Raw genomic sequence first — 9272 nt, 5'->3', positions numbered from 1 at the left:
ACTCTATTCTAGACCATGTCTGTGTGTGTCTGGTCCCTCGGTGGAAGGGATGCCTATTGGGGCACCCCCTCCCCCCACACTGTCCTATACCATATTCTCTAAACCTCTTTCTCTTTTTATAATCACAATACTCATTTTTTACTATGAATCCTTTTTTTCTGAGTTTGTCAATAAACTACTACACTGTGTGAATTTTACACTATTTGGAGATTTTTAATCATACAGTCTATTTAAATTTTTATTTGTTATTGTAGTTCATGTTCATAGCTTAAAAATAAAAAAGACAATACAGAAAACTACTAGAAAATAAGTTCATAAAAAGATAACTGATTTAGAAAAGTTGTTATTTTTATTCTTTTAACAATTGTCTTATAAGAATGTATTTGTATATGTGACTTACAGTCTTGTGTCAATGACTACATTCTGCTTTAGAGAACCATGTTTGCTTTCCCCACAAATCTCCTCATCCCAGGTCCAAGAGTGGATTAAAGTGTTTGAGTAGTGCATTTCTCCTGATAGAACTTGTTCCTAGAGACACAAGTAACACTTTAATTCAGCAAGATAATAATAAAACACCTCACTCCGGTGACGCTTACCTTACTTTAAATTCTTATTTATGTATATAATTTCAAACATTTAAAAACATTTTACTTTGCTTGTTTTTTGTTATCAGCTTAATAGCCAAAAGATTCCTGCTAGTGACCTTATATAATTTATACATTTAAAAATGGATTTTTCCTCTTTGGTAGAATAGGTCTTAGATTATATCACCTTAATAACCATTGATGAGAGTGGGCCCACATATATATAATTGTTGAAGGAATTAATGGTATTTATGAAGAAATTCAAGCAGATGAAAAGCCTATTTTCAAGGAGCAGATTGGTACTTGCCTAGAAAAATAGTTCCAGAACTCAGTAGTCATGTTTTTGTCATTAAATGTGTACACCTTAGTTATAATTTTTAAAAGAGATAGTTCTTATAGATGTTGCTGAATTGTAGCATTTTAGTTTTTTACCAATTTAAATTATCTCAAAATTCTGGATTTTAATGTATCAGACTCTGCAGTTGTGTAACATTATCTGTGCTGTAGGAATTTTTCTACCTCCTTTATGTTTTTATCATAGTGCTGTATTCTTATATAATCTTCTTAGTAAATGTTAGAATTTTTATTTATTTTTTGTCATTTATTAATTAATTTATTTATTTTCTCACTCATTCACTCACTCACTCACTCATTTCCTTATTTACTAACACTCCAGATTTTATTTTCACCCCCACCCACCCACCCACCCACCCACTCAGACCTCTAAACTCCCTCAGGCTTCCAGTCTCTTGAAGGTTAGGTGCTTCTTTTCTGACTGAGTTCAGTTCTCTGCTATATATGTCTTGGGAGCCTCATATCAGCTGGTGTATGCTGCCTGGTTGGTGGTCCACTGTTTGAGAGATCTTTGGTTCCAGGGTAATTGAGACTGCCAGTCCTCCTACAGAGTCACCGTCCTCCTCCAGAGTCACCGTCCTCCTCAGCTTCTTCCAGTCTTTCCCTAATTCAGTCACAGGGGACAGCAGCTTCTGTCCATTGGTTGAGTGCGTTCAATGAGCATTCTTAGAGTCATGAAGTGTTGCAGAACTTTTTTGGCTACAAGATGGATTATTTTACATCTTAATATGCTCAGTAAAATACATATTAAGAAACTTAGTCCCTGCCACTAGGAAGGAGAGTTTCAGAAATATAGTAAATTGCCAAGTGAGATTTTCAGTTTCTGTACTTACAGGGTGTTCCACAAATTTCCCAGGAGACATTTCTTGCCTTTGTCTATAAAATTTCGTTTTACAGATATCACTGGGCCACTGTGGCACTTAACTACAAAGAAAACCATAAGCAAAGTTAACAGACAGCCTAAAGAACAAAAGAAAACATTTTCCAATCTATACCTTATGCAAGGGTTAATATCTAAAATATAAAATAATTTAAAAAAGACACATATGAATGCAAGCAAATCTTTTCATCAATAAATAAAATGAAATAATTGATAATTCACTAAAGAAGAAATAAAAAGAGGCAAGAAATACATGAAAAATTGGCAACATGTTCAGCAATAGGAAAATACAGTTTAAATTTGCTTTGTGACTTTGCTTTCACCTTAATAGGAATCGATAGCAAGACACAAAGGAGTTGTTAAAAATGTGTGAGTGAAAAAATCTCTTTCTGATATAGACAGCAATGTGGAATTTTCTCAAATGATCTAAAGATATAATTCCCCAAACAACATAGCTAAAAAGATTTCTCGTTGTTACTCCATGGTTTAAAAGCTTCCTTGAAATTTTTATTTAAAATCTGTTTCTGGCTCAAACATAAAACCAAGAAACACAACCAGCTTAAATTCCTATCAACAGTTGCATATGCAAACATATATGTATATTTATATAAATATTTTGTGCAGAGTGCAATTTATTCACTGATAAAAAAATAAAATCATGTCATTTACAAAAAAATGTATGTTTCAGTAAATTGCTATGTGAAACAAATTAAGTAAGATTCCAAAAACAAAACCAACTTTTCTCTAAATATATTCCATTTACTGCCATATTTTCATAGATCAGATAAAAAAGATGTGCAGGCCAAATTTTTCATGTCTCAAGTGTTATTTCTGAAATTTAAGGCTATTTTTTCATAAGTATACTAACATATATATTCAAGGTTCAGAATAATTTTATAGAAATTATTTACTTTCTAAGCAATGCTTACATCATTTTAGCATTTTTCTTCTTTGATGCAAATGTAATTTTAATGAAAAATAATATGCGCAAACAACATATAATGACACACTGATTTTATAATAAAAATTAAAGTTTTATAACTAATTGTAATTATATGAATTAGCTAATGAATATATTTTAATAAGTAATCCAAGGGAAAGAAAATTATGATAATTTAGATGATATCTTCTCATTAGCAATGTATTTGATTCACAAAAAGAAGTCCATAATTAAAAAACAGCTAGAAAGACTAGATATATAGTGAAGGACATTTCTACTTTTAGTAACTTTTGTCCCTGCTTTAAATTGATCTTTTGTTTGCTGGGCTAATCCCCAAGCAGGGGGCATGTCCTCTCCAATTGCACAACTCTCTTACATAAGTGGCCTTGCTCTCACTTAAAGTGAGTAATTACTTTTGCTTGTTGTTAGGACAAAACACAAAACATGAAAAATAAGACAGGGTAGGGAGAATATGAGAGAGAGAGAGAGAGAGAGAGAGAGAGAGAGAGAGAGAGAGAGAGAGAGAGAGAGAGAGAGAGAGAGAGAAAGTTGGAACATTCTACTTGTTTAGCTGTTTCCATTTTAACCTCAGACTGAGAAAGGACTTTATAATGCCCTTATGGTATTTGGAACAAAAGGCTCAGTGTTCATGATTCTACTTGGAGAACCCAAAATAGCACTGAGTAATCGCTGACATACTGACACTGACGTGTTGTGCTACTAAAAGGCCGGCATCCTTAAACCAGAGCACAGTAATCCATGAAGAGTCTGCTGAGAAGCCTGTAAAGCAAATCAGTTCTTTCCTTCTGTTCTCACATAACTGCTAAAAAGCTGCAGTTTCAGTTTCTGGAGTCCTAGGATTTAAACCTGACAAGGTAAGACTGTGAGGATCCTGGGTACATTGAAATGTATAAATCATCTGAATTTACCAAGTAGTGAACAAGTAGTTGGAAAAACTTGACTAATTGGTATTTTATAAAAAAAAAAAAAAGAAATCTAGAAAGAATTCAAGTCAGTACAAGTTTTGTATGTTTCCTAAAATAATTATACATGAAAAAGTCTATTTTCCTTACACAAATTGATAAAAATTTGTTCAAATATTAGATTATCAATGTATATTTCTTCAACAATGGGTAAGACTAGATTATATTTTAAATTATCTTGAATTTACTTTGTAGCATTATGAACTTTGGATAATCAATTTGTATTCCTTCAAATTATGAGAAATGTATTTCTTTATAAAATAATTGTGAATTATAACAATTTATTTCTTGATAGATTATTTTCAGAATGGAAACTTCTCACATATTAATATCATTGCATTGTAAAGGTAACAATTATTAAAGTCAGATTAATTTTTTCTACTTTTCATAATTTATGACTATTAAAACTTTCTATTTTATTTAAAATTATTGTCAAAAATTAAAATACTAAATAAATAATATTAGGTTTCTAATACAGATAAATATGAAGTAGGGCAAGTAGATACATATTTGCCTGGTTATATGTGCATAGACATTTATATATGAAATTACATATTAGAAAAATGATAATCTACACAAGAAAATGTTCAAAATCAAAATTTAGAAAATATGAAACTTAAGAGACAAATATAATTCATCAACTTCAATTTTGATTTGCTTATCAATTTTAATAAAACCCTAAGTTAGTTGCGAAAAGGATTTATAAAACTCAGGCTATCAAACACAAATTCAATATTTGCCAGCAAAATAAGTTTTCTAAAGTTTCATTCTTGAAATAAAAAATTGTTACATTCTGAGTATTTTTTAGCCCATTTTGAGTGAGTTTGATCATCTGAAAAGTGCAGGCAGAGGATTGCAACATTACTTACAGATATTCAACTGATTTTAGCTACATGTGTTGATAATGTTCATTTTTCATCATTAAATAGAATTGCAGACTGTATAAATCGAGTTTTCACATATGCATGGGCATTTTTTCACATGATTAGCAGTGCTTGAGTCTATGTTTTGCTGTTATGTAAAGTGCATTGCCATCAAAATTACTGTAACTTCCAGCTCATGTTGATGTCAAAAACTATATATTTTACTTTATGATTTTCTAACAACTATTTTTATTTTTTTTTATTCTCATTGTTTTAGAGGAAAAAGACATCTCACAAATACTAAGGTTTCAAATTAAAAAATAGTGAAAAAAAAGATGTTTTCTACATGTAATTTTATGTATTAGTTTTATAAAGGATTTACTCCTAAGATAAAACTAATTATTGTACCTTTTACAATGTATGTAGACTCTAGATGAACCCATATGATTAATATAATTTATATTAATATAGTTTACATAATTTACATTGTAAATACATTAGTGTAGGTATAAAATTCCTAATTCTAATATTCATATTATAAACAAGAGTATTGTGTTTTTACTGGAAATATTGACTTTTATAACATAAACATTTATTATTATTTAATTTAATATTCAAAAGATATTTTTAAACAAAACAATGATTGTAAATTACACATATCGGATAATTTTTAAAACTAGTAATCATTATATGCAATTGAAAATTAACAATATTACCTGTTATTTAAATGTATTTACCTCTTTTCAAGATACTCTACCTTCTTAATAAAGTGCATCTTATAGTGTATAAGATGCATTTATATTTATTATATTTTATTGCTTCATATTTTGGTAAGATTTGCTCCTTATTTCTGCCCTATACTATTCTCATTTTACACACACAAACACACACACACACACACACACACACATACACACAGACACATGCACATGCACACGCTCACGCACACTTCCTCCTATAACTATTATTTTTCCAATTTATTCAAATTGTTTTCTATTAATTATTTTATCTTTTTACACTCCGGATTTTATTGCCCCTCCACCACCTCCAAGCCCCCTCCCCCAGTCTAACCTCTGCCTAGTATGCATCCCATATCTCCTCCTCACCCCCTGATTCCATGTGGATTTCTTCAACCCCACCTGACCTCTAATTGCCCTGGGGCCTCCAGTCTCTTGAGGGTTATGTATATCACCTGAATGAACACGGACCCAGCAATCCTCTGCTCTGTGTGTGGACGGGGCTTCATATCAGCACCAGTTGTATGCTGCCTGTTTGGTTGTCCAGTGTCTGAGAGATATTGGGGGTTCAGATTACTTGAGACTGCAGATCCTCCAACAGGATGGTCCTCCCCCTTAGCTTCTTTCATCATTTCCCTAATTCAACATCAGGGTTCAGCTGCTTTTGTTCACCGGTTGGGTGCAAATATTTACATCTGACTCTTTCAGCTGCTTGTTGGGTCTTCTGGAGGGCATGCATGCTAGGTCTCTTTTGGTGAGCACTCAATAGCCTCAGTAATAATGTTAGGCCTTGGGACCTCCGCTTGAGCTGCATATCACTTTGGACCTGTCACTGGAACTTCTTTTCCTCAGCCTCCTCTCCATTTCCATTCCTGTAATTCTTTTAAACAAGAAAAATTATGGCTCAGAATTGTGGATGGCCCCCTCCCTCATTTGATGCTCTGTCTTCCTGCTGGAGGTGGTCTCTATAAGTTCCCACTCCCTACTTTCAGGCATTCCATCTAAGGTCCCTCCCTTTGAGTCCTGAGTTCCAGGTCTCTGATGCATTTTGGAGGGTCTCCACAACCTCCTACCTCCCAAGGTTACCTGTTTCCATTCTTTCTGTTGGTCTTCAGGGCTTCAGTCCTTTTCCCTCATCCAATGCCAGATCAGTTCCCCTCTCCCCCCTACTCCCCACCATTCCCCTGTCCATTTTCCTTCATGGGACCGTCCCATGTCCCCACTTCTGATTGCTTTCTTCTCCCTCCCAAGTGGTACTGAGGCATCCTTATCTGTGGATTTGAGCTTGTTGACCTTTTTGAATTCTATGAACTGTATCTTGGGTATTCTGTAATTTTTTGGGCTAATATCCAGCTATTACTGAGTATATAATATATATGTCATTTTGGCTCTGAGTTACCTCACTCAGGATCATATTTTCTAGTTCCATCCACTTGCTTGCAAAACTCAGGATGTCCTTGTTCTTAGTAGCTGAGTAGTATTCCATTGTATAAATGAACCACATTTTCTGTATCCATTATTCTGTCATGGGACATCTGGGTTGTTTCTAGTTTCTGGCTCTCATAAGTAAGGCTGATATGAAAATAGTGGAACACATGCCCCTGTGGCATGGTGGGTCATCTTTGTGTATATTCCCAGGAGTGGTATTGCTGGGTCTTTAGGTAGAACTATTTCCAATTTACTGAGGAACCTCCAGATTGATTTCTAGAGTGGCCTTACAGGTTTGCAACCCCACTAATGGAGAAGTGATGCTCTTCCTACAGATCCTCTCAAACAAAACCTGAGATTTGGATCTTAGCCATTCTGATTAGTGTAATGTGGAATCCCAGGGTTGTTTTGATTTACATTTCTCTGATCAGTAAGGTCTTTGTAAATTTCTTTAGGTGGTTCTCAGCCATTTAAGATTCTTCAGTTGTGAAATCTCGGTTTAGTTCTGCACCCCATTTTTTGATTGGGTTGTTTGGGTTTTTGGTGATTAGCTTCTTGAGTTCTTTATGTATTTCAGATATTAGCCCTCTATCAGATGTGTCATTAGTGAAGATTTTTTCCAATTTGTAGGTTGCAATTAAAGCACAGATCAAGGAGGAATGCAATTTACATTATGAGTGAATCCTGTGCTTTTACAATAGAATATATTAAATTCATGCCTTAACATTACAAAGGTACTTTGTTCTATGAAGTAATTAAAAATTTTATTTCTGAGGAAATGACCAAACTATACATGAGTAACAGGAATCTAAATGTGCCAGTTTTTCTATCTTTGTCATATTACATCAAACATTCATAACAATATTTTATCATGTATTTTAATATCAAAATATTTAGTTAAGAGACTATGACCTGACTGGTATGAGATAGAATCTCAGTGTAATTTTGATTTGCATTTAGCTGTTAACTAAAGATGCTGAACATTTCTTTAGGTGCTTTAGAGCCATTTGAGCTTCCTCAGTTAAGAATTCCCTGTTTACCTCTGTACCCCACTTTTTGGTTTTTGACTCTCTGGAGACTGGCTTCTCGAGTTCTTTGTATACATTGGATATTAGCCCTCAATTGGATGCAGAATTTTAAAAATCTTTTCCCAATTTGTCGTTTGCTGTTTGTCTCATTGACTGTGTCCTTTGCCTTACAGAAGCTTTGCAGTTTTATGAAGTCCCATTTGTTGATTCTTGTCCTTAGAGCATAAGCCATTGGTATTCTGTTCAGGAACTTTTCTCCTGTGCCCATGTGTTCAATTTCCCCACTTTCTCCTCTATAAGCTTCAGTGTGTCTGTTTTTTCGTGTAGGTTCTTGATCCACTTGGACTTGAGCCTTGTCCAAGGAGATAAGAATGGGTCATTTGCATTTTCTGCATGCAGACCTCCAGTTGATGCCAGAACCATTTGTTAAAAATACTGTCTTTTTTTCCACTGGCTGTTTTTAGCTCCTTTGTCAAATATCAAGTGACCTTATGTTGTGGGAAAAAAGGAAACAAGGGTGCAGCAACAGGTCCCACCTATGAGAGGACTTTTGCAGGCAGAGCCCACAAAGGGGGATAGAGAAGTGCTGGCAGGACTGAGAAAGGGAGCAAAATACTCACAGGAACAATAAAGGAGGCAAAGTATGGAGCAGAGACTGAAGTAAAGGCCACCCAGAGACTGCCCTACCTGGGGATTCATCCTATAAACAGTCACCAAATCTCTGACACGATTATGGACAATAAGAAGTGCATACCAAAAGGAGCATGCCATGGTTGTCTCTGGAGGGGCCCTAAAAGAGCCTTACACATACAGAGGCAGATGCTAGCAGCAATGCATTGGTCTGGGGTGGGTTCCCCAAAGGAGGAGTTGGAGGGTGATCTGGAGGAGCTGAAGGGGTTTAAAGCCCCATGGGAAGAACAATGTTGTCTGCTAACCAGATGCCCCAGGACTCCCAGGGACTAAACTATCAATCAAGGGTCCACATGGTTCCAGCCAAAAATGTGGCAGAGGAATGCCTTGTCGGGCATCAGTGGGAGGAGTGGTCCTTGGTCATGTGAAAGCTCAATAGATGCTGCAACAAAGGGAAATCTGGGTGGGGGGAGGTGGGAGTAGGTTGGGTGGAGATGCTTAGACTTGGAGGCAGGGGGTTGGAGGAGGGGTTGGGGGTTTTCAGGGACGGGGGAAACCAGGAAAGGTTTTACCATTTGAAATTTAAATGAAGATTATATTCAATAAAAAGAGAGAGAGAGACTATGGCCTTTCATAAAATGATAATACTATTAAAGTAGACAGACAACTATGGAAAGTAACTTAATCATTAAAATATTACTAGGGAAAGAATAAAGCCATCATTGTGGAAATTCTGACGGATGCTTGTGGGTCACTAAGTAAATATACCTTGACACTACTTGGACTATAGCTCTTGAGCTGGTAAAATGAAATACCTCACTTTTGCAGTGTTTGTTCAAAGAAGA

At 35.0% G+C, this 9272-nt stretch overlaps 1 protein-coding gene across 1 annotated transcript in view; it reads left to right on the top strand.

Annotated features, from left to right (window-relative positions):
- Positions 1–3532: 3532 nt before the first annotated feature.
- Positions 3533–9272, top strand: part of Cdh19 (cadherin 19) — a 119951-nt gene continuing 114211 nt past the window's right edge. Inside the window, exon 1 of the mRNA XM_052201029.1 lies at positions 3533–3633. The gene's annotated coding sequence lies outside the window, so the exon portion shown is untranslated. The remainder of the gene's footprint in view (positions 3634–9272) is intronic.

Source organism: Apodemus sylvaticus, chromosome 12 (genome assembly GCF_947179515.1).
Source record: "Apodemus sylvaticus chromosome 12, mApoSyl1.1, whole genome shotgun sequence".
Lineage (NCBI taxonomy): Eukaryota > Metazoa > Chordata > Mammalia > Rodentia > Muridae > Apodemus > Apodemus sylvaticus.
The sequence above is the reverse complement of the archived record's forward strand: the minus strand, read 5'-3'. Positions and strand labels throughout refer to the sequence as shown.